The sequence below is a fragment of the Lathyrus oleraceus genome, chromosome 3 (genome assembly GCF_024323335.1).
Source record: "Lathyrus oleraceus cultivar Zhongwan6 chromosome 3, CAAS_Psat_ZW6_1.0, whole genome shotgun sequence".
Taxonomy (NCBI): Eukaryota; Viridiplantae; Streptophyta; class Magnoliopsida; order Fabales; family Fabaceae; genus Lathyrus; species Lathyrus oleraceus.
Genome location: NC_066581.1, coordinates 382,700,551 through 382,720,224, shown reverse-complemented (window position 1 = coordinate 382,720,224; position 19,674 = coordinate 382,700,551).

Here is a 19,674-nt window from a genome sequence, read left to right as displayed (position 1 = left end):
GAATTCCTATGTACTATATCTTTTGTTAGTTGTAACAATTGGAGCTCCTATGTGCTCTAAATGTTATCAATTGGGACCAATAGAGTAACCGATGAACTCCGAAGAGATTAATTATTAATAAAGAGACAGACCAATATTAATGAGTACAAGAGAGGACATTTTGGTAACATTAATAATTGGTCAATTGAGAATGAGAATTATCAGAAAGAAAAGAAAGAAAGGGAAGAGGAGAAAAAGAGGAAAAGAGGAAAAGAAGGAAGAGAAAGAGAAGAAGAGGAAGGAAGGAAGAAGATGGAAAATCATCTTCATCACCATCATCTTCATCATCACCAACTTCATCTTCTTCTACTAGGTGAGTTCTTAGATAGTTTTAGCCTTTGGGGGAAAAATAATCTATATTTGTGGGGTTAGGGTTTGTGTGAATTTGTGATAAACTTGTTGTGTTCATACTCCCTATCCGTGCTATGTGTTGTGAAACAGAATTTAATTTTCTGTATGTACAGAATTTGTCACCAGTGGGGTTCGAACCCAGGACCTCCTTGAAACTGTACATGCCTTACCACTAGGCTAGAGAGGTTGTTGTTGAATGCTTATGCAATGAATAAATATTAATCTAAATTTTGATTAAGATAGATTAATGAATTAATTGAGTGGTGTAACTCCGTTTTGGACACGGCCGGATGCGTTAGAAAGATAACGTAAAGGGCTATTATTATTGTTCCATGTTATAAAATATTATGTGATTTATAAATGCCATGAATTTTATCATGATGAAAATTAAATATTGTTGTTATGTGAAAGGTGAAGTAACATGATTAAAACTCTACAAAGATGAGTGAGGAAACCTAGGAGAATGATGTGATTAATAACTTAGAAATATGATCTAGGTTATGGAACATATGTGATATATGTATGAGAATACGGTATTCATTCGTACGACGCTTATGTGAGGTCGTGGACGAATTGTTGCCATGATTGAGAATGAGACGCATTGTATGGAACATGCCATGTTATTATTTGTGTATCATGGTGAATGAAGTCACCTATGATTATGGAACATGCCATGTTATTATTTGTGTATTATGGTGAATGAAGTCACCTATGATTGATGAATTTGTTATGGTTCGTGGAACCAATGTTTTGTGGAACCGATCATGTATTCAGAATGTGTGTTTTTCTGTGGTGGTACACATCTCTATTGGTATGCTTAGATGAGTAAGCATTGGGATGTGGGACCAATGATTCGAGCCTCAATTGGGTTTGAGCCCCAACCATGGCGGACATGGGGGAAAGGTGGACACCTATGTGGGTTAGAGTCCCATACGGTGAAAGATACCCTAGGTGGGTTAGAGTCCTGTACGGGTGATGGTTCTTAAAAGTGGGTTTAAGTCCCATAGGGGAACCGGATATCCACCGCGAAAGTCGAATCATACAGACATGCGTGAACCAAGCCTTGGCCTAGACGTAGGTCCGGTTGGGGATCGATGTTGCGTGAATCTGAATAATGATCGTGGTTGAGTTATGAGAACTCAGATGCATGTTGCCATACAATTGCGAGATAGTTTCCCCATCGCTCAAGTCTTTGTTCCATTGTTGACTTGAGTTGGATATGAGTTGAATATCGATTAGAATATCCTGTAGAGCCGAGTGGACCCATAGGATAGGAGAACTCACTGAGATTATTATCTCATCCCATCATTGTTGTTATTTTTCAGGTATTCTTTACAGGTTGGATCTAAGAGAAACTGTTATGGATGTTTCAAGGGTTGTTGTTCCTTATGATCTTCCGCTGTGGAGTTGTGTGCAATGAAGATATTGTACATAGTTCTTAGATTTTTATTGTGTAGGCATTATTGTATAACATGTTCCAGTGATGTTTTAGTTTGGACATGTGTATATCTTAATGCCATTAGGCACTTATGTTGTGACAGTACCAAAATTTAACACTTGTATGATATTATTCTAGATATATATTATACGGGTTGTTACATAACAACTATGAGTCGTGATTGTCAATTAGACTAAGTTTTTTTTAGGATCGAAAGTTTATAGGCTCAACACTCTTTTGTGTGATTGGTATAACTCTTTTTGTAACAACATTTAACAATGTTGGGAGCTTTTGCTTTTGAGGCCTTTGAATTTTCTTTTGGCTTCTTTCTTCTTGTATTAAGGATTGTATGTAAATCCATAAATCCTTAAATTTATATATATTAAACTTTACACGAAAATCTAAGGTGCCACCACCGACAAAATCTTTAATAAATAAAAAATTTAACAAACACGCAGCGAAAATATTAACATCATACAATATCTGTCATCGCACGCTCATCTTCAATTAGGGTATCGTTTCGGCGGTGTCGATTTATTTCAAATAACAAAAACAATAGATAGTTTGCATAAAAGCAAAAGTAAACTAACGGTAGATTGTGATGTGAACTCACCGATGATTATTGAGATCGAGTGAACCACCATCAAAACAAATAAAACAAACAATTTATAGTCCTTCATCTACTCCATCGGAGGATGAGGAAGAGTTTCTTGCACTTCAGTATCAAAAGCATTGATTCTGATTATTTGAGAATTCTAAAAATTACTATAAACACCAATCGTCGGTATTATCGGTTGTCAAATCGGTTGTATCTGCCCTTCTTCGGGTTGAACTAAGGAATTTTTATTTATTTTTCTTTAAATTTTATTTATGTTAATAAATCCTATTAATGAGAATTCAATGAGTTTTGTTATCCTAACAACTATGAGTCGTGATTGTTAATTAGACTAAGTTTTTTTTAGGATCGAGAGTTTATAGGCTCAACGCTCTTTTGTGAGATTCTAAAAACTCTTTTTGTAACAACATTTAACATTGTTGGGAGCTTTTGCTTTTCAGGCCTTTTAATTTTCTTTTGGCTTCTTTTTTCTTGTATTAAGGGTTGTATGTAAAACCATAAATCCTTAAATTATCATATATTAAACTTTACACGAAAATCTAAGGTGCCACAACCGACAAAATCTTTAATAAATAAAAAATTTAACAAACATCCAGCGAAAATATTAACGTCATACAATATCTATCATCGCACACTCTTCTTTAATTAGGGTATCGTTTCGGCGGTGTCGATTTATTTAAAATAACAAAAACAATATATAGTTTGCATAAAAACAAAAATAAACTAACGGTAGATTGTGATGTGAACTCACCGATGATTGTTGAGATCGAGTGAACCACCATCAAAACAAATAAAACAAACAATTTATAGTCCTTCATCTACTCCATCGGAGGATGAGGAAGAGTTTCTTACACTTCAATATCAAAAGCATTGATTCTGATAATTTGAGAATTCTAAAAAATACTATAAACACCAATCGTCGGTATTATCGGTTGTCAAATCGGTTGTATTTGCCCTTGTTCGGGGTGAACTACGGAATTTTTATTTATTTTTCTTTAAATTTTATTTATGTTAATAAATCCTATTAATGAGAATTCAATGATGTTTGTTATCCTAACAACTCTGAATCGTGGTTGTTAATTAGACTAAGTTTTTTTTAGGATCGAAAGTTTATAGGCTCAACGCTCTTTTGTGAGATTGGTATAACTCTTTTTGTAACAACATTTAAAATTGTTGGGAGTTTTTGCTTTTGAGGCCTTTGAATTTTGTTTTGGCTTCTTTCTTCCTGTATTAAAGGTTGTATGTAAAACGCTAAATCCTTAAATTTATATATATTAAACTTTACACGAAAATCTAAGGTGCCACCACCGACAAAATCTTTAATAAATAAAAAATTTAACAAACACGCGGCGAAAATATTAACGTCATACAATATCTGTCATGGCACGCTCATCTTCAATTAGGGTATCATTTCGGCGGTATCGATTTAACTTAAATAACAAAAATAATAGATAGTTTGCATAAAAACAAAAATAAACTAAAGGTAGATTGTGATGTGAACTCACCGATGATTGTTGAGATCGAGTGAACCACCATTAAAACAAATAAACCAAACAATTTATTGTCCTTCATCTACTCCATCGGAGGATGAGGAAGAGTTTCTGGCACTTCAGTATTAAAAGCATTGATTCTGATCATTTGAGAATTCTAAAAAATACTATAAACACCAATCGTCGGTATTATCGGTTGTCAAATCGGTTGTATCTTCCCTTCTTCGGGTTGAACTACGAAATTTTTATTTATTTAAATTTAAATTTCATTATTCTTAATAAATCCTATTAATGAGAATTCAATGATGTTTGTTATCCTAACAACTATGAGTTGTGGTTGTTAATTAGACTAATTTTTTTTAGGATCGAAAGTTTATAGGCTCAATGCTCTTTTTTGAGATTGGTATAACTCTTTTTGTAACAACATTTAACACTGTTGGGAGTTTTTTCTTTTGAGGCCTTTCAATTTTATTTTCGCTTCTTTCTTCTTGTATTAAGGGTTGTATGTAAAACCCTAAATCCTTAAATTTATATATATTAAACTTTACACGAAAATATAAGGTGCCACCATCGACAAAATCTTTAATAAATAAAAAATTTAACAAACACCCAGCGAAAATATTAACGTCATACAATATCTGTCATCGCACGCTCATCTTTAATTAGGGTATCGTTTCGGCGGTATCGATATATTTAAAATAACAAAAACAATATATAGTTTGCATAAAAACAAAAATAAACTAACGGTAGATTGTGATGTGAACTCAACGATGATTGTTGAGATCGAGTGAACCACCATCAAAACAAATAAAACAAAGTTTTTATAGTCCTTCATCTACTCCATCGGAGGATGAGGAAAAGTTTCTTACACTTCAATATCAAAAGCATTAGTTCTGATCATTTGAGAATTCTAAAAAATACTATAAACACCAATCGTCGGTATTATCGGTTGTCAAATCGGTTGTATTTGCCCTTGTTCGGGTTGAACTAAGGAATTTTTATTTTTTTTTCTTTAAATTTTATTTATGTTAATAAATCCTATTAATGAGAATTCAATGATGTTTGTTATCCTAACAACTCTGAATCGTGGTTGTTAATTAGACTAAGTTTATTTTAGGATCGAAAGTTTATAGGCTCAACGCTCTTTTGTGAGATTGGTATAACTCTTTTTGTAACAACATTTAAAATTGTTGGGAGTTTTTGCTTTTGAGGCCTTTGAATTTCTTTTGGCTTCTTTCTTCCTGTATTAAAGGTTGTATGTAAAATGCTAAATCCTTAAATTTATATATATTAAACTTTACACGAAAATCTAAGGTGCCACCACCGACAAAATCTTTAATAAATAAAAAATTTAACAAACACGCGGCGAAAATATTAACGTCATACAATATCTGTCATGGCACGCTCATCTTCAATTAGGGTATCATTTCGGCGGTATCGATTTAACTTAAATAACAAAAATAATAGATAGTTTGCATAAAAACAAAAATAAACTAAAGGTAGATTGTGATGTGAACTCACCGATGATTGTTGAGATCGAGTGAACCACCATTAAAACAAATAAACCAAACAATTTATTGTCCTTCATCTACTCCATCGGAGGATGAGGAAGAGTTTTTGGCACTTCAGTATCAAAAGCATTGATTCTGATCATTTGAGAATTCTAAAAATTACTATAAACACCAATCGTCGATATTATCGGTTGTCAAATCGGTTGTATCTGCCCTTCTTCGGGTTGAACTAAGGAATTTTTATTTATTTTTCTTTAAATTTTATTTATGTTAATAAATCCTATTAATGAGAATTCAATGATGTTTGTTATCGTAACAACTATGAGTCGTGGTTGTTAATTAGACTAATTTTTTTTAGGATCGAAAGTTTATAGGCTCAACGCTCTTTTTTGAGATTGGTATAACTCTTTTTGTAACAACATTTAACACTGTTGGGAGTTTTTTCTTTCGAGGCCTTTCAATTTTATTTTCGCTTCTTTCTTCTTGTATTAGGGTTGTATGTAAAACCCTAAATCCTTAAATTTATATATATTAAAATTTACACAAAAATATAAGGTGCCACCATCGACAAAATCTTTAATAAATAAAAAATTTAACAAACACGCAGCGAAAATATTAACATCATACAATATTTGTCATCGCACGCTCATCTTCAATTAAGGTATCGTTTCGGCGGTATCGATATATTTCAAATAACAAAAATAATAGATAGTTTGCATAAAAACAAAAATAAACTACCGGTAATTGTGATGTGAACTCACCGATGATTGTTGAGATCGAGTGAACCACCATCAAAACAAATAAAACAAACAATTTATTGTCCTTCATGTACTCCATCGGAGGATGAGGAAGAGTTTCTTGCACTTCAGTATCAAAAGCATTGATTCTGATCATTTGAGAATTCTAAAAAATACTATAAACACCAATCGTCGATATTATCGGTTGTCAAATCGGTTGTATCTGCCCTTCTTCGGGTTGAACTAAGGAATTTTTATTTATTTTTCTTTAAATTTTATTTATGTTAATAAATCCTATTAATGAGAATTCAATGATGTTTGTTATCGTAACAACTATGAGTCGTGGTTGTTAATTAGACTAAGTTTTTTTTAGGATCGAAAGTTTATAGGCTCAACACTCTTTTGTGTGATTGGTATAACTCTTTTTGTAACAACATTTAACAATGTGGGGAGCTTTTGCTTTTGAGGCCTTTGAATTTTCTTTTGGCTTCTTTCTTCTTGTATTAAGGATTGTATGTAAATCCATAAATCCTTAAATTTATATATATTAAACTTTACACGAAAATCTAAGGTGCCACCACCGACAAAATCTTTAATAAATAAAAAATTTAACAAACACGCAGCGAAAATATTAACATCATACAATATCTGTCATCGCACGCTCATCTTCAATTAGGGTATCGTTTCGGCGGTGTCGATTTATTTCAAATAACAAAAACAATAGATAGTTTGCATAAAAGCAAAAGTAAACTAACGGTAGATTGTGATGTGAACTCACCGATGATTATTGAGATCGAGTGAACCACCATCAAAACAAATAAAACAAACAATTTATAGTCCTTCATCTACTCCATCGGAGGATGAGGAAGAGTTTCTTGCACTTCAGTATCAAAAGCATTGATTCTGATTATTTGAGAATTCTAAAAGTTACTATAAACACCAATCGTCGGTATTATCGGTTGTCAAATCGTTTGTATCTGCCCTTCTTCGGGTTGAACTAAGGAATTTTTATTTATTTTTCTTTAAATTTTATTTATGTTAATAAATCCTATTAATGAGAATTCAATGATGTTTGTTATCCTAACAACTATGAGTCGTGATTGTTAATTAGACTAAGTTTTTTTTAGGATCGAGAGTTTATAGGCTCAACGCTCTTTTGTGAGATTCTAAACACTCTTTTTGTAACAACATTTAACATTGTTGGGAGCTTTTGCTTTTCAGGCCTTTGAATTTTCTTTTGGCTTCTTTTTTCTTGTATTAAGGGTTGTATGTAAATCCATAAATCCTTAAATTATTATATATTAAACTTTACACGAAAATCTAAGGTGCCACAACCGACAAAATCTTTAATAAATAAAAAATTTAACAAACACGCAGCGAAAATATTAACGTCATACAATATCTGTCATCGCACGCTCATCTTTAATTAGGGTATCGTTTCGGTGGTGTCGATTTATTTAAAATAACAAAAACAATATATAGTTTGCATAAAAACAAAAATAAACTAACGGTAGATTGTGATGTGAACTCACCGATGATTGTTGAGATCGAGTGAACCACCATCAAAACAAATAAAACAAACAATTTATAGTCCTTCATCTACTCCATCGGAGGATGAGGAAGAGTTTCTTACACTTCAATATCAAAAGCATTTTTTCTGATCATTTGAGAATTCTTAAAAATACTATAAACACCAATCGTCGGTATTATCGGTTGTCAAATCGGTTGTATTTGCCCTTGTTCGGGGCGAACTACGGAATTTTTATTTATTTTTCTTTAAATTTTATTTATGTTAATAAATCCTATTAATGAGAATTCAATGATGTTTGTTATCCTAACAACTCTGAATCGTGGTTGTTAATTAGACTAAGTTTTTTTTAGGATCGAAAGTTTATAGGCTCAACGCTCTTTTGTGAGATTGGTATAACTCTTTTTGTAACAACATTTAAAATTGTTGGGAGTTTTTGCTTTTGAGGCCTTTGAATTTTCTTTTGGCTTCTTTCTTCCTGTATTAAAGGTTGTATGTAAAATGCTAAATCCTTAAATTTATATATATTAAACTTTACACGAAAATCTAAGGTGCCACCACCGACAAAATCTTTAATAAATAAAAAATTTAACAAACACGCGGCGAAAATATTAACGTCATACAATATCTGTCATGGCACGCTCATCTTCAATTAGGGTATCATTTCGGCGGTATCGATTTAACTTAAATAACAAAAATAATAGATAGTTTGCATAAAAACAAAAATAAACTAACGGTAGATTGTGATGTGAACTCACCGATGATTGTTGAGATCGAGTGAACCACCATCAAAACAAATAAAACAAACAATTTATAGTCCTTCATCTACTCCATCGGAGGATGAGGAAGAGTTTCTTGCACTTCAATATCAAAAGCATTGATTCTGATCATTTGAGAATTCTTAAAAATACTATAAACACCAATCGTCGGTATTATCGGTTGTCAAATCGGTTGTATTTGCCCTTGTTCGGGGTGAACTACGGAATTTTTATTTATTTTTCTTTAAATTTTATTTATGTTAATAAATCCTATTAATGAGAATTCAATGATGTTTGTTATCCTAACAACTCTGAATCGTGGTTGTTAATTAGACTAAGTTTTTTTTAGGATCGAAAGTTTATAGGCTCAACGCTCTTTTGTGAGATTGGTATAACTCTTTTTGTAACAACATTTAAAATTGTTGGGAGTTTTTGCTTTTGAGGCCTTTGAATTTTGTTTTGGCTTCTTTCTTCCTGTATTAAAGGTTGTATGTAAAACGCTAAATCCTTAAATTTATATATATTAAACTTTACACGAAAATCTAAGGTGCCACCACCGACAAAATCTTTAATAAATAAAAAATTTAACAAACACGCAGCGAAAATATTAACATCATTCAATATATGTCATCACACACTCATTTTCAATTAGGGTATCGTTTCGGCGGTGTCGATTTATTTCAAATACAAAAACAATAGATAGTTTGCATAAAAACAAAAATAAACTAACGGTAGATTGTGATGTGAACTCACCGATGATTGTTGAGATCGAGTGAACCACCATCAAAACAAATAAAACAAACAATTTATAGTCCTTCATCTACTCCATCGGAGGATGAGGAAGAGTTTCTTGCACTTCAGTATCAAAAGCATTGATTCTGATCATTTGAGAATTCTAAAAAATACTATAAACACCAATCGTCGGTATTATCGGTTGTCAAATCGGTTGTATCTGCCCTTCTTCGGGTTGAACTAAGTAATTTTTATTTATTTTTCTTTAAATTTTATTTATGTTAATAAATCCAATTAATGAGAATTCAATGATGTTTGTTATCCTAAAAACTATGAGTCGTGATTGTTAATTAGACTAAGTTTTTCTTAGGATCGAAAGTTTATAGGCTCAACGCTCTTTTGTGAGATTGGTATAACTCTTTTTGTCACAACATTTAACATTGTTGGGAGCTTTTGCTTTAGAGACCTTTGAATTTTCTTTTGGATTCTTTCTTCTTGTATTAAGGGTTGTATGTAAAACCATAAATCCTTAAATTTATATATATTAAACTTTACACGAAAATCTAAGGTGCCACCACCGACAAAATCTTTAATAAATAAAAAATTTGACAAACACGCGGCGAAAATATTAACGTCTTACAATATCTGTCATGGCACGCTCATCTTCAATTAGGGTATCATTTCGGCGGTATCGATTTAACTTAAATAACAAAAATAATAGATAGTTTGCATAAAAACAAAAATAAACTAACGGTAGATTGTGATGTGAACTCACCGATGATTGTTGAGATCGAGTGAACCACCATCAAAACAAATAAAACAAACAATTTATTGTCCTTCATCTACTCCATCGGAGGATGAGGAAGAGTTTCTTACACTTCAGTATCAAAAGCATTGATTCTGATCATTTGAGAATTCTAAAAAAGACTATAAACACCAATCGTCGGTATTATCGGTTGTCAAATCGGTTGTATTTGCCCTTTTTCAGGTTGAATTAAGGAATTTTTATTTATTTTTCTTTAAATTTTATTTATGTTAATAAATCCTATTAATGAGAATTCAATGATGTTTGTTATCCTAACAACTCTGAATCGTGGTTGTTAATTAGACTAAGTTTTTTTTAGGATCGAAAGTTTATAGGCTCAACGCTCTTTTGTGAGATTGGTATAACTCTTTTTGTAACAACATTTAAAATTGTTGGGAGTTTTTGCTTTTGAGGCCTTTGAATTTTGTTTTGGCTTCTTTCTTCCTGTATTAAAGGTTGTATGTAAAACGCTAAATCCTTAAATTTATATATATGAAACTTTACACGAAAATCTAAGGTGCCACCACCGACAAAATCTTTAATAAATAAAAAATTTAACAAACACGCGGCGAAAATATTAACGTCATACAATATCTGTCATGGCACGCTCATCTTCAATTAGGGTATCATTTCGGCGGTATCGATTTAACTTAAATAACAAAAATAATAGATAGTTTGCATAAAAACAAAAATAAACTAAAGGTAGATTGTGATGTGAACTCACCGATGATTGTTGAGATCGAGTGAACCACCATTAAAACAAATAAACCAAACAATTTATTGTCCTTCATCTACTCCATCGGAGGATGAGGAAGAGTTTCTGGCACTTCAGTATCAAAAGCATTGATTCTGATCATTTGAGAATTCTAAAAAATACTATAAACACCAATCGTCGGTATTATCGGTTGTCAAATCGGTTGTATCTTCCCTTCTTCGGGTTGAACTACGAAATTTTTATTTATTTAAATTTAAATTTTATTATTCTTAATAAATCCTATTAATGAGAATTCAATGATGTTTGTTATCCTAACAACTATGAGTCGTGGTTGTTAATTAGACTAATTTTTTTTAGGATCGAAAGTTTATAGGCTCAATGCTCTTTTTTGAGATTGGTATAACTCTTTTTGTAACAACATTTAACACTGTTGGGAGTTTTTTCTTTTGAGGCCTTTCAATTTTATTTTCGCTTCTTTCTTCTTGTATTAAGGGTTGTATGTAAAACCCTAAATCCTTAAATTTATATATATTAAACTTTACACGAAAATATAAGGTGCCACCATCGACAAAATCTTTAATAAATAAAAAATTTAACAAACACCCAGCGAAAATATTAACGTCATACAATATCTGTCATCGCACGCTCATCTTTAATTAGGGTATCGTTTCGGCGGTATCGATATATTTAAAATAACAAAAACAATATATAGTTTGCATAAAAACAAAAATAAACTAACGGTAGATTGTGATGTGAACTCAACGATGATTGTTGAGATCGAGTGAACCACCATCAAAACAAATAAAACAAAGTTTTTATAGTCCTTCATCTACTCCATCGGAGGATGAGGAAAAGTTTCTTACACTTCAATATCAAAAGCATTAGTTCTGATCATTTGAGAATTCTAAAAAATACTATAAACACCAATCGTCGGTATTATCGGTTGTCAAATCGGTTGTATTTGCCCTTGTTCGGGTTGAACTAAGGAATTTTTATTTATTTATCTTTAAATTTTATTTATGTTAATAAATCCTATTAATGAGAATTCAATGATGTTTGTTATCCTAACAACTCTGAATCGTGGTTGTTAATTAGACTAAGTTTTTTTTAGGATCGAAAGTTTATAGGCTCAACGCTCTTTTGTGAGATTGGTATAACTCTTTTTGTAACAACATTTAAAATTGTTGGGAGTTTTTGCTTTTGAGGCATTTGAATTTCTTTTGGCTTCTTTCTTCCTGTATTAAAGGTTGTATGTAAAACGCTAAATCCTTAAATTTATATATATTAAACTTTACACGAAAATCTAAGGTGCCACCACCGACAAAATCTTTAATAAATAAAAAATTTAACAAACACGCGGCGAAAATATTAACGTCATACAATATCTGTCATGGCACGCTCATCTTCAATTAGGGTATCATTTCGGCGGTATCGATTTAACTTAAATAACAAAAATAATAGATAGTTTGCATAAAAACAAAAATAAACTAAAGGTAGATTGTGATGTGAACTCACCGATGATTGTTGAGATCGAGTGAACCACCATTAAAACAAATAAACCAAACAATTTATTGTCCTTCATCTACTCCATCGGAGGATGAGGAAGAGTTTTTGGCACTTCAGTATCAAAAGCATTGATTCTGATCATTTGAGAATTCTAAAAATTACTATAAACACCAATCGTCGATATTATCGGTTGTCAAATCGGTTGTATCTGCCCTTCTTCGGGTTGAACTAAGGAATTTTTATTTATTTTTCTTTAAATTTTATTTATGTTAATAAATCCTATTAATGAGAATTCAATGATGTTTGTTATCGTAACAACTATGAGTCGTGGTTGTTAATTAGACTAATTTTTTTTAGGATCGAAAGTTTATAGGCTCAACGCTCTTTTTTGAGATTGGTATAACTCTTTTTGTAACAACATTTAACACTGTTGGGAGTTTTTTCTTTCGAGGCCTTTCAATTTTATTTTCGCTTCTTTCTTCTTGTATTAGGGTTGTATGTAAAACCCTAAATCCTTAAATTTATATATATTAAAATTTACACGAAAATATAAGGTGCCACCATCGACAAAATCTTTAATAAATAAAAAATTTAACAAACACGCAGCGAAAATATTAACATCATACAATATTTGTCATCGCACGCTCATCTTCAATTAAGGTATCGTTTCGGCGGTATCAATATATTTCAAATAACAAAAATAATAGATAGTTTGCATAAAAACAAAAATAAACTACCGGTAATTGTGATGTGAACTCACCGATGATTGTTGAGATCGAGTGAACCACCATCAAAACAAATAAAACAAACAATTTATTGTCCTTCATCTACTCCATCGGAGGATGAGGAAGAGTTTCTTGCACTTCAGTATCAAAAGCATTGATTCTGATCATTTGAGAATTCTAAAAAATACTATAAACACCAATCGTCGATATTATCGGTTGTCAAATCGGTTGTATCTGCCCTTCTTCGGGTTGAACTAAGGAATTTTTATTTATTTTTCTTTAAATTTTATTTATGTTAATAAATCCTATTAATGAGAATTCAATGATGTTTGTTATCGTAACAACTATGAGTCGTGGTTGTTAATTAGACTAAGTTTTTTTTAGGATCGAAAGTTTATAGGCTCAACACTCTTTTGTGAGATTGGTATAACTCTTATTGTAACAACATTTAACAATGTTGGGAGCTTTTGCTTTTGAGGCCTTTGAATTTTCTTTTGGCTTCTTTCCTCTTGTATTAAGGATTGTATGTAAATCCATAAATCCTTAAATTTATATATATTAAACTTTTCACGAAAATCTAAGGTGCCACCACCGACAAAATCTTTAATAAATAAAAAATTTAACAAACACGCAGCGAAAATATTAACATCATACAATATCTGTCATCGCACGCTCATCTTCAATTAGGGTATCGTTTCGGCGGTGTCGATTTATTTCAAATAACAAAAACAATAGATAGTTTGCATAAAATCAAAAGTAAACTAACGGTAGATTGTGATGTGAACTCACCGATGATTATTGAGATCGAGTGAACCACCATCAAAACAAATAAAACAAACAATTTATAGTCCTTCATCTACTCCATCGGAGGATGAGGAAGAGTTTCTTGCACTTCAGTATCAAAAGCATTGATTCTGATCATTTGAGAATTCTTAAAGTTACTATAAACACCAATCGTCGGTATTATCGGTTGTCAAATCTGTTGTATCTGCCCTTCTTCGGGTTGAACTAAGGAATTTTTATTTATTTTTCTTTAAATTTTATTTATGTTAATAAATCCTATTAATGAGAATTCAATGATGTTTGTTATCCTAACAACTATGAGTCGTGATTGTTAATTAGACTAAGTTTTTTTTAGGATCGAGAGTTTATAGGCTCAACGCTTTTTTGTGAGATTCTAAAAACTCTTTTTGTAACAACATTTAACATTGTTGGGAGCTTTTGCTTTTCAGGCCTTTGAATTTTCTTTTGGCTTCTTTTTTCTTGTATTAAGGGTTGTATGTAAATCCATAAATCCTTAAATTATTATATATTAAACTTTACACGAAAATCTAAGGTGCCACAACCGACAAAATCTTTAATAAATAAAAAATTTAACAAACACGCAGCGAAAATATTAACGTCATACAATATCTGTCATCGCACGCTCATCTTTAATTAGGGTATCGTTTCGGTGGTGTCGATTTATTTAAAATAACAAAAACAATATATAGTTTGCATAAAAACAAAAATAAACTAACGGTAGATTGTGATGTGAACTCACCGATGATTGTTGAGATCGAGTGAACCACCATCAAAACAAATAAAACAAACAATTTATAGTCCTTCATCTACTCCATCGGAGGATGAGGAAGAGTTTCTTACACTTCAATATCAAAAGCATTGATTCTGATCATTTGAGAATTCTTAAAAATACTATAAACACCAATCGTCGGTATTATCGGTTGTCAAATCGGTTGTATTTGCCCTTGTTCGGGGTGAACTACGGAATTTTTATTTATTTTTCTTTAAATTTTATTTATGTTAATAAATCCTATTAATGAGAATTCAATGATGTTAGTTATCCTAACAACTCTGAATCGTGGTTGTTAATTAGACTAAGTTTTTTTTAGGATCGAAAGTTTATAGGCTCAACGCTCTTTTGTGAGATTGGTATAACTCTTTTTGTAACAACATTTAAAATTGTTGGGAGTTTTTGCTTTTGAGGCCTTTGAATTTTCTTTTGGCTTCTTTCTTCCTGTATTAAAGGTTGTATGTAAAATGCTAAATCCTTAAATTTATATATATTAAACTTTACACGAAAATCTAAGGTGCCACCACCGACAAAATCTTTAATAAATAAAAAATTTAACAAACACGCGGCGAAAATATTAACGTCATACAATATCTGTCATGGCACGCTCATCTTCAATTAGGGTATCATTTCGGCGGTATCGATTTAACTTAAATAACAAAAATAATAGATAGTTTGCATAAAAACAAAAATAAACTAACGGTAGATTGTGATGTGAACTCACCGATGATTGTTGAGATCGAGTGAACCACCATCAAAACAAATAAAACAAACAATTTATAGTCCTTCATCTACTCCATCGGAGGATGAGGAAGAGTTTCTTGCACTTCAATATCAAAAGCATTGATTCTGATCATTTGAGAATTCTTAAAAATACTATAAACACCAATCTTCGGTATTATCGGTTGTCAAATCGGTTGTATTTGCCCTTGTTCGGGGTGAACTACGGAATTTTTATTTATTTTTCTTTAAATTTTATTTATGTTAATAAATCCTATTAATGAGAATTCAATGATGTTTGTTATCCTAACAACTCTGAATCGTGGTTGTTAATTAGACTAAGTTTTTTTTAGGATCGAAAGTTTATAGGCTCAACGCTCTTTTGTGAGATTGGTATAACTCTTTTTGTAACAACATTTAAAATTGTTGGGAGTTTTTGCTTTTGAGGCCTTTGAATTTTCTTTTGGCTTCTTTCTTCCTGTATTAAAGGTTGTATGTAAAACGCTAAATCCTTAAATTTATATATATTAAGCTTTACACGAAAATCTAAGGTGCCACCACCGACAAAATCTTTAATTAATAAAAAATTTAACAAACACGTAGCGAAAATATTAACATCATTCAATATATGTCATCACACACTCATTTTCAATTAGGGTATCGTTTCGGCGGTGTCGATTTATTTCAAATACAAAAACAATAGATAGTTTGCATAAAAGCAAAAATAAACTAACGATAGATTGTGATGTGAACTCACCGATGATTGTTGAGATCGAGTGAACCACCATCAAAACAAATAAAACAAACAATTTATATTCCTTCATCTACTCCATCGGAGGATGAGGAAGAGTTTCTTGCACTTCAGTATCAAAAGCATTGATTCTGATCATTTGAGAATTCTAAAAAATACTATAAACACCAATCGTCGGTATTATCGGTTGTCTAATCGGTTGTATCTGCCCTTCTTCGGGTTGAACTAAGGAATTTTTATTTATTTTTCTTTAAATTTTATTTATGTTAATAAATCCTATTAATGTGAATTCAAGGATGTTTGTTATCCTAACAACTATGAGTCGTGGTTGTTAATTAGACTAAGTTTTTTTTAGGATCGAAAGTTTATAGGCTCAACGCTCTTTTGTGAGATTGGTATAACTCTTTTTGTAACAACATTTAAAATTGTTGGGAGCTTTTGCTTTTAAGGCCTTTAATTTTTCTTTTGGCTTCTTTCTTCTTGTATTAAGGGTAGTATGTAAAACCATAAATCCTTAAATTTATATATATTAAACTTTACACGAAAATCTAAGGTGCCACCACCGAAAAATCTTTAATAAATAAAAAATTTAACAGACACACAGCGAAAATATTAACATCATACAATATCTCTCATCACACGCTCATCTTCAATTAGGGTATCGTTTCGGCGGTGTCGATTTATTTCAAATAACAAAAACAATAGATAGTTTGCATAAAAACAAAAATAAACTAACGGTAGATTGTGATGTGAACTCACCGATGATTGTTGAGATCGAGTGAACCACCATCAAAACAAATAAAACAAACAATTTATAGTACTTCATCTACTCCATCGGAGGATGAGGAAGAGTTTCTTGCACTTCAATATCAAAAGCATTGATTCTGATCATTTGAGAATTCTAAAAAATACTATAAACAACAATCGTCGGTATTATCGGTTGTCAAATCGGTTGTATTTGCCCTTCTTCGGGTTGAACTACGAAATTTTTATTTATTTTTCTATAAATTTTATTTATGTTAATAAATCCTATTATTGAGAATTCAATGATGTTTGTTATCCTAAGAACTATGAGTCGTGGTTGTTAATTAGACTAAGTTTTTTTTGGGATCGAAAGTTTATAGGCTCAACGCCCTTTTGTGAGATTGGTATAACTCTTTTTGTAACAACATTTAACATTCTTGGGAGCTTTTGCTTTTGAGTCCTTTGATTTTTCTTTTGGCTTCTTTCTTCCTGTATTAAGGGTAGTATGTAAAACCCTAAATCCTTAAATTTATATATATATATATATATATATATATATATATATATATATATATATATATATATATATATATATATATATATATATATATATATATATATTAAACTTTACACGAAAATCTAAAGTGCCACCACCGACAAAATCTTTAATAAATAAGAAATTTAACAAACACACAGCGAAAATATTAACATCATACAATATCTGTCATCGCACGCTTATCTTCAATTAGGATATCGTTTCGGCGGTATCGATTTATTTCAAAAAACAAAAATAATAGATAGTTTGCATAAAAACAAAAATAAACTAACGGTAGATTGTGATGTGAACTCACCGATGATTGTTGAGATCGAGTGAACCACCATCAAAACAAATAAAACAAACAATTTATAGTCCTTCATCTACTCCATCGGAGGATGAGGAAGAGTTTCTTGCACTTCAGTATCAAAAGCATTGATTCTGATCATTTGAGAATTCTAAAAAATACTATAAACACCAATCGTCGGTATTATCGGTTGTCAAATCGGTTGTATCTGCCCTTCTTCGGGTTGAACTAAGTAATTTTTATTTATTTTTCTTTAAATTTTATTTATGTTAATAAATCCAATTAATGAGAATTCAATGATGTTTGTTTTCCTAAAAACTATGAGTCGTGATTGTTAATTAGACTAAGTTTTTCTTAGGATCGAAAGTTTATAGGCTCAACGCTCTTTTGTGAGATTGGTATAACTCTTTTTGTCACAACATTTAACATTGTTGGGAGCTTTTGCTTTAGAGACCGTTGAATTTTCTTTTGGCTTCTTTCTTCTTGTATTAAGGGTTGTATGTAAAACCATAAATCCTTAAATTTATATATATTAAACTTTACACGAAAATCTAAGGTGCCACCACCGACAAAATCTTTAATAAATAAAAAATTTAACAAACACGCAGCGAAAATATTAACATCATACAATATCTGTCATCGCACACTCATCTTCAATTAGGGTATCGTTTCGGCGGTGTCGATTTATTTCAAATAACAAAAATAATAGATAGTTTGCATAAAAACAAAAATAAACTAACGGTAGATTATGATGTGAACTCACCGATGATTGTTGAGATCGAGTGAACCACCATCAAAACAAATAAAACAAACAATTTATTGTCCTTCATCTACTCCATCGGAGGATGAGGAAGAGTTTCTTACACTTCAGTATCAAAAGCATTGATTCTGATCATTTGAGAATTCTAAAAAAGACTATAAACACCAATCGTCGGTATTATCGGTTGTCAAATCGGTTGTATTTGCCCTTCTTCAGGTTGAATTAAGGAATTTTTATTTATTTTTCTTTAAATTTTATTTATGTTAATAAATCCTATTAATGAGAATTCAATGATGTTTGTTATCCTAACAACTATGAGTCGTGATTGTTAATTAGGCTAAGTTTTTTTTAGGATCGAAAGTTTATAGGCTCAACGCTCTTTTGTGAGATTGGTATAACTCTTTTTGTAACAACATTTAACATTGTTGGGAGCTTTTGCTTTTGAGGCCTTTGAATTTTCTTTTGGCTTCTTTCTTCTTGTATTAAGGGTTGTATGTAAAACCATAAATCCTTAAATTTATATATATTAAACTTTAAACGAAAATCTAAGGTGCCACCACCGACAAAATCTTTAATAAATAAAAAATTTAACAAACACGCAGCGAAAATATTAACATCATACAATATCTGTCATCACACACTCATCTTCAATTAGGGTATCGTTTCGGCGGTGTCGATTTATTTCAAATACAAAAACAATAGATAGTTTGCATAAAAGCAAAAATAAACTAACGGTAGATTGTGATGTGAACTCACCGATGATTGTTGAGATCGAGTGAACCACCATCAAAACAAATAAAACAAACAATTTATAGTCCTTCATCTACTCCATCGGAGGATTAGGAAGAGTTTCTTGCACTTCAGTATCAAAAGCATTGATTCTGATCATTTGAGAATTCTAAAAAATACTATAAACACCAATCATCGGTATTATCGGTTGTCAAATCGGTTGTATCTGCCCTTCTTCGGGTTGAACTAAGGAATTTTTATTTATTTTTCTTTAAATTTTATTTATGTTAATAAATCCTATTAATGAGAATTCAATGATGTTTGTTATCCTAACAACTATGAGTCGTGATTGTTAATTAGACTAAGTTTTTCTTAGGATCGAAAGTTTATAGGCTCAACCCTCTTTTGTGAGATTGGTATAACTCTTTTTGTCACAACATTTAACATGTTTGGGAGCTTTTGCTTTAGAGGCCTTTGAATTTTCTTTTGGCTTCTTTCTTCCTGTATTAAGGGTAGTATGTAAAACCCTAAATCCTTAAATTTATATATATATATATATATATATATATATATATATATATATATATATATATATATATATATA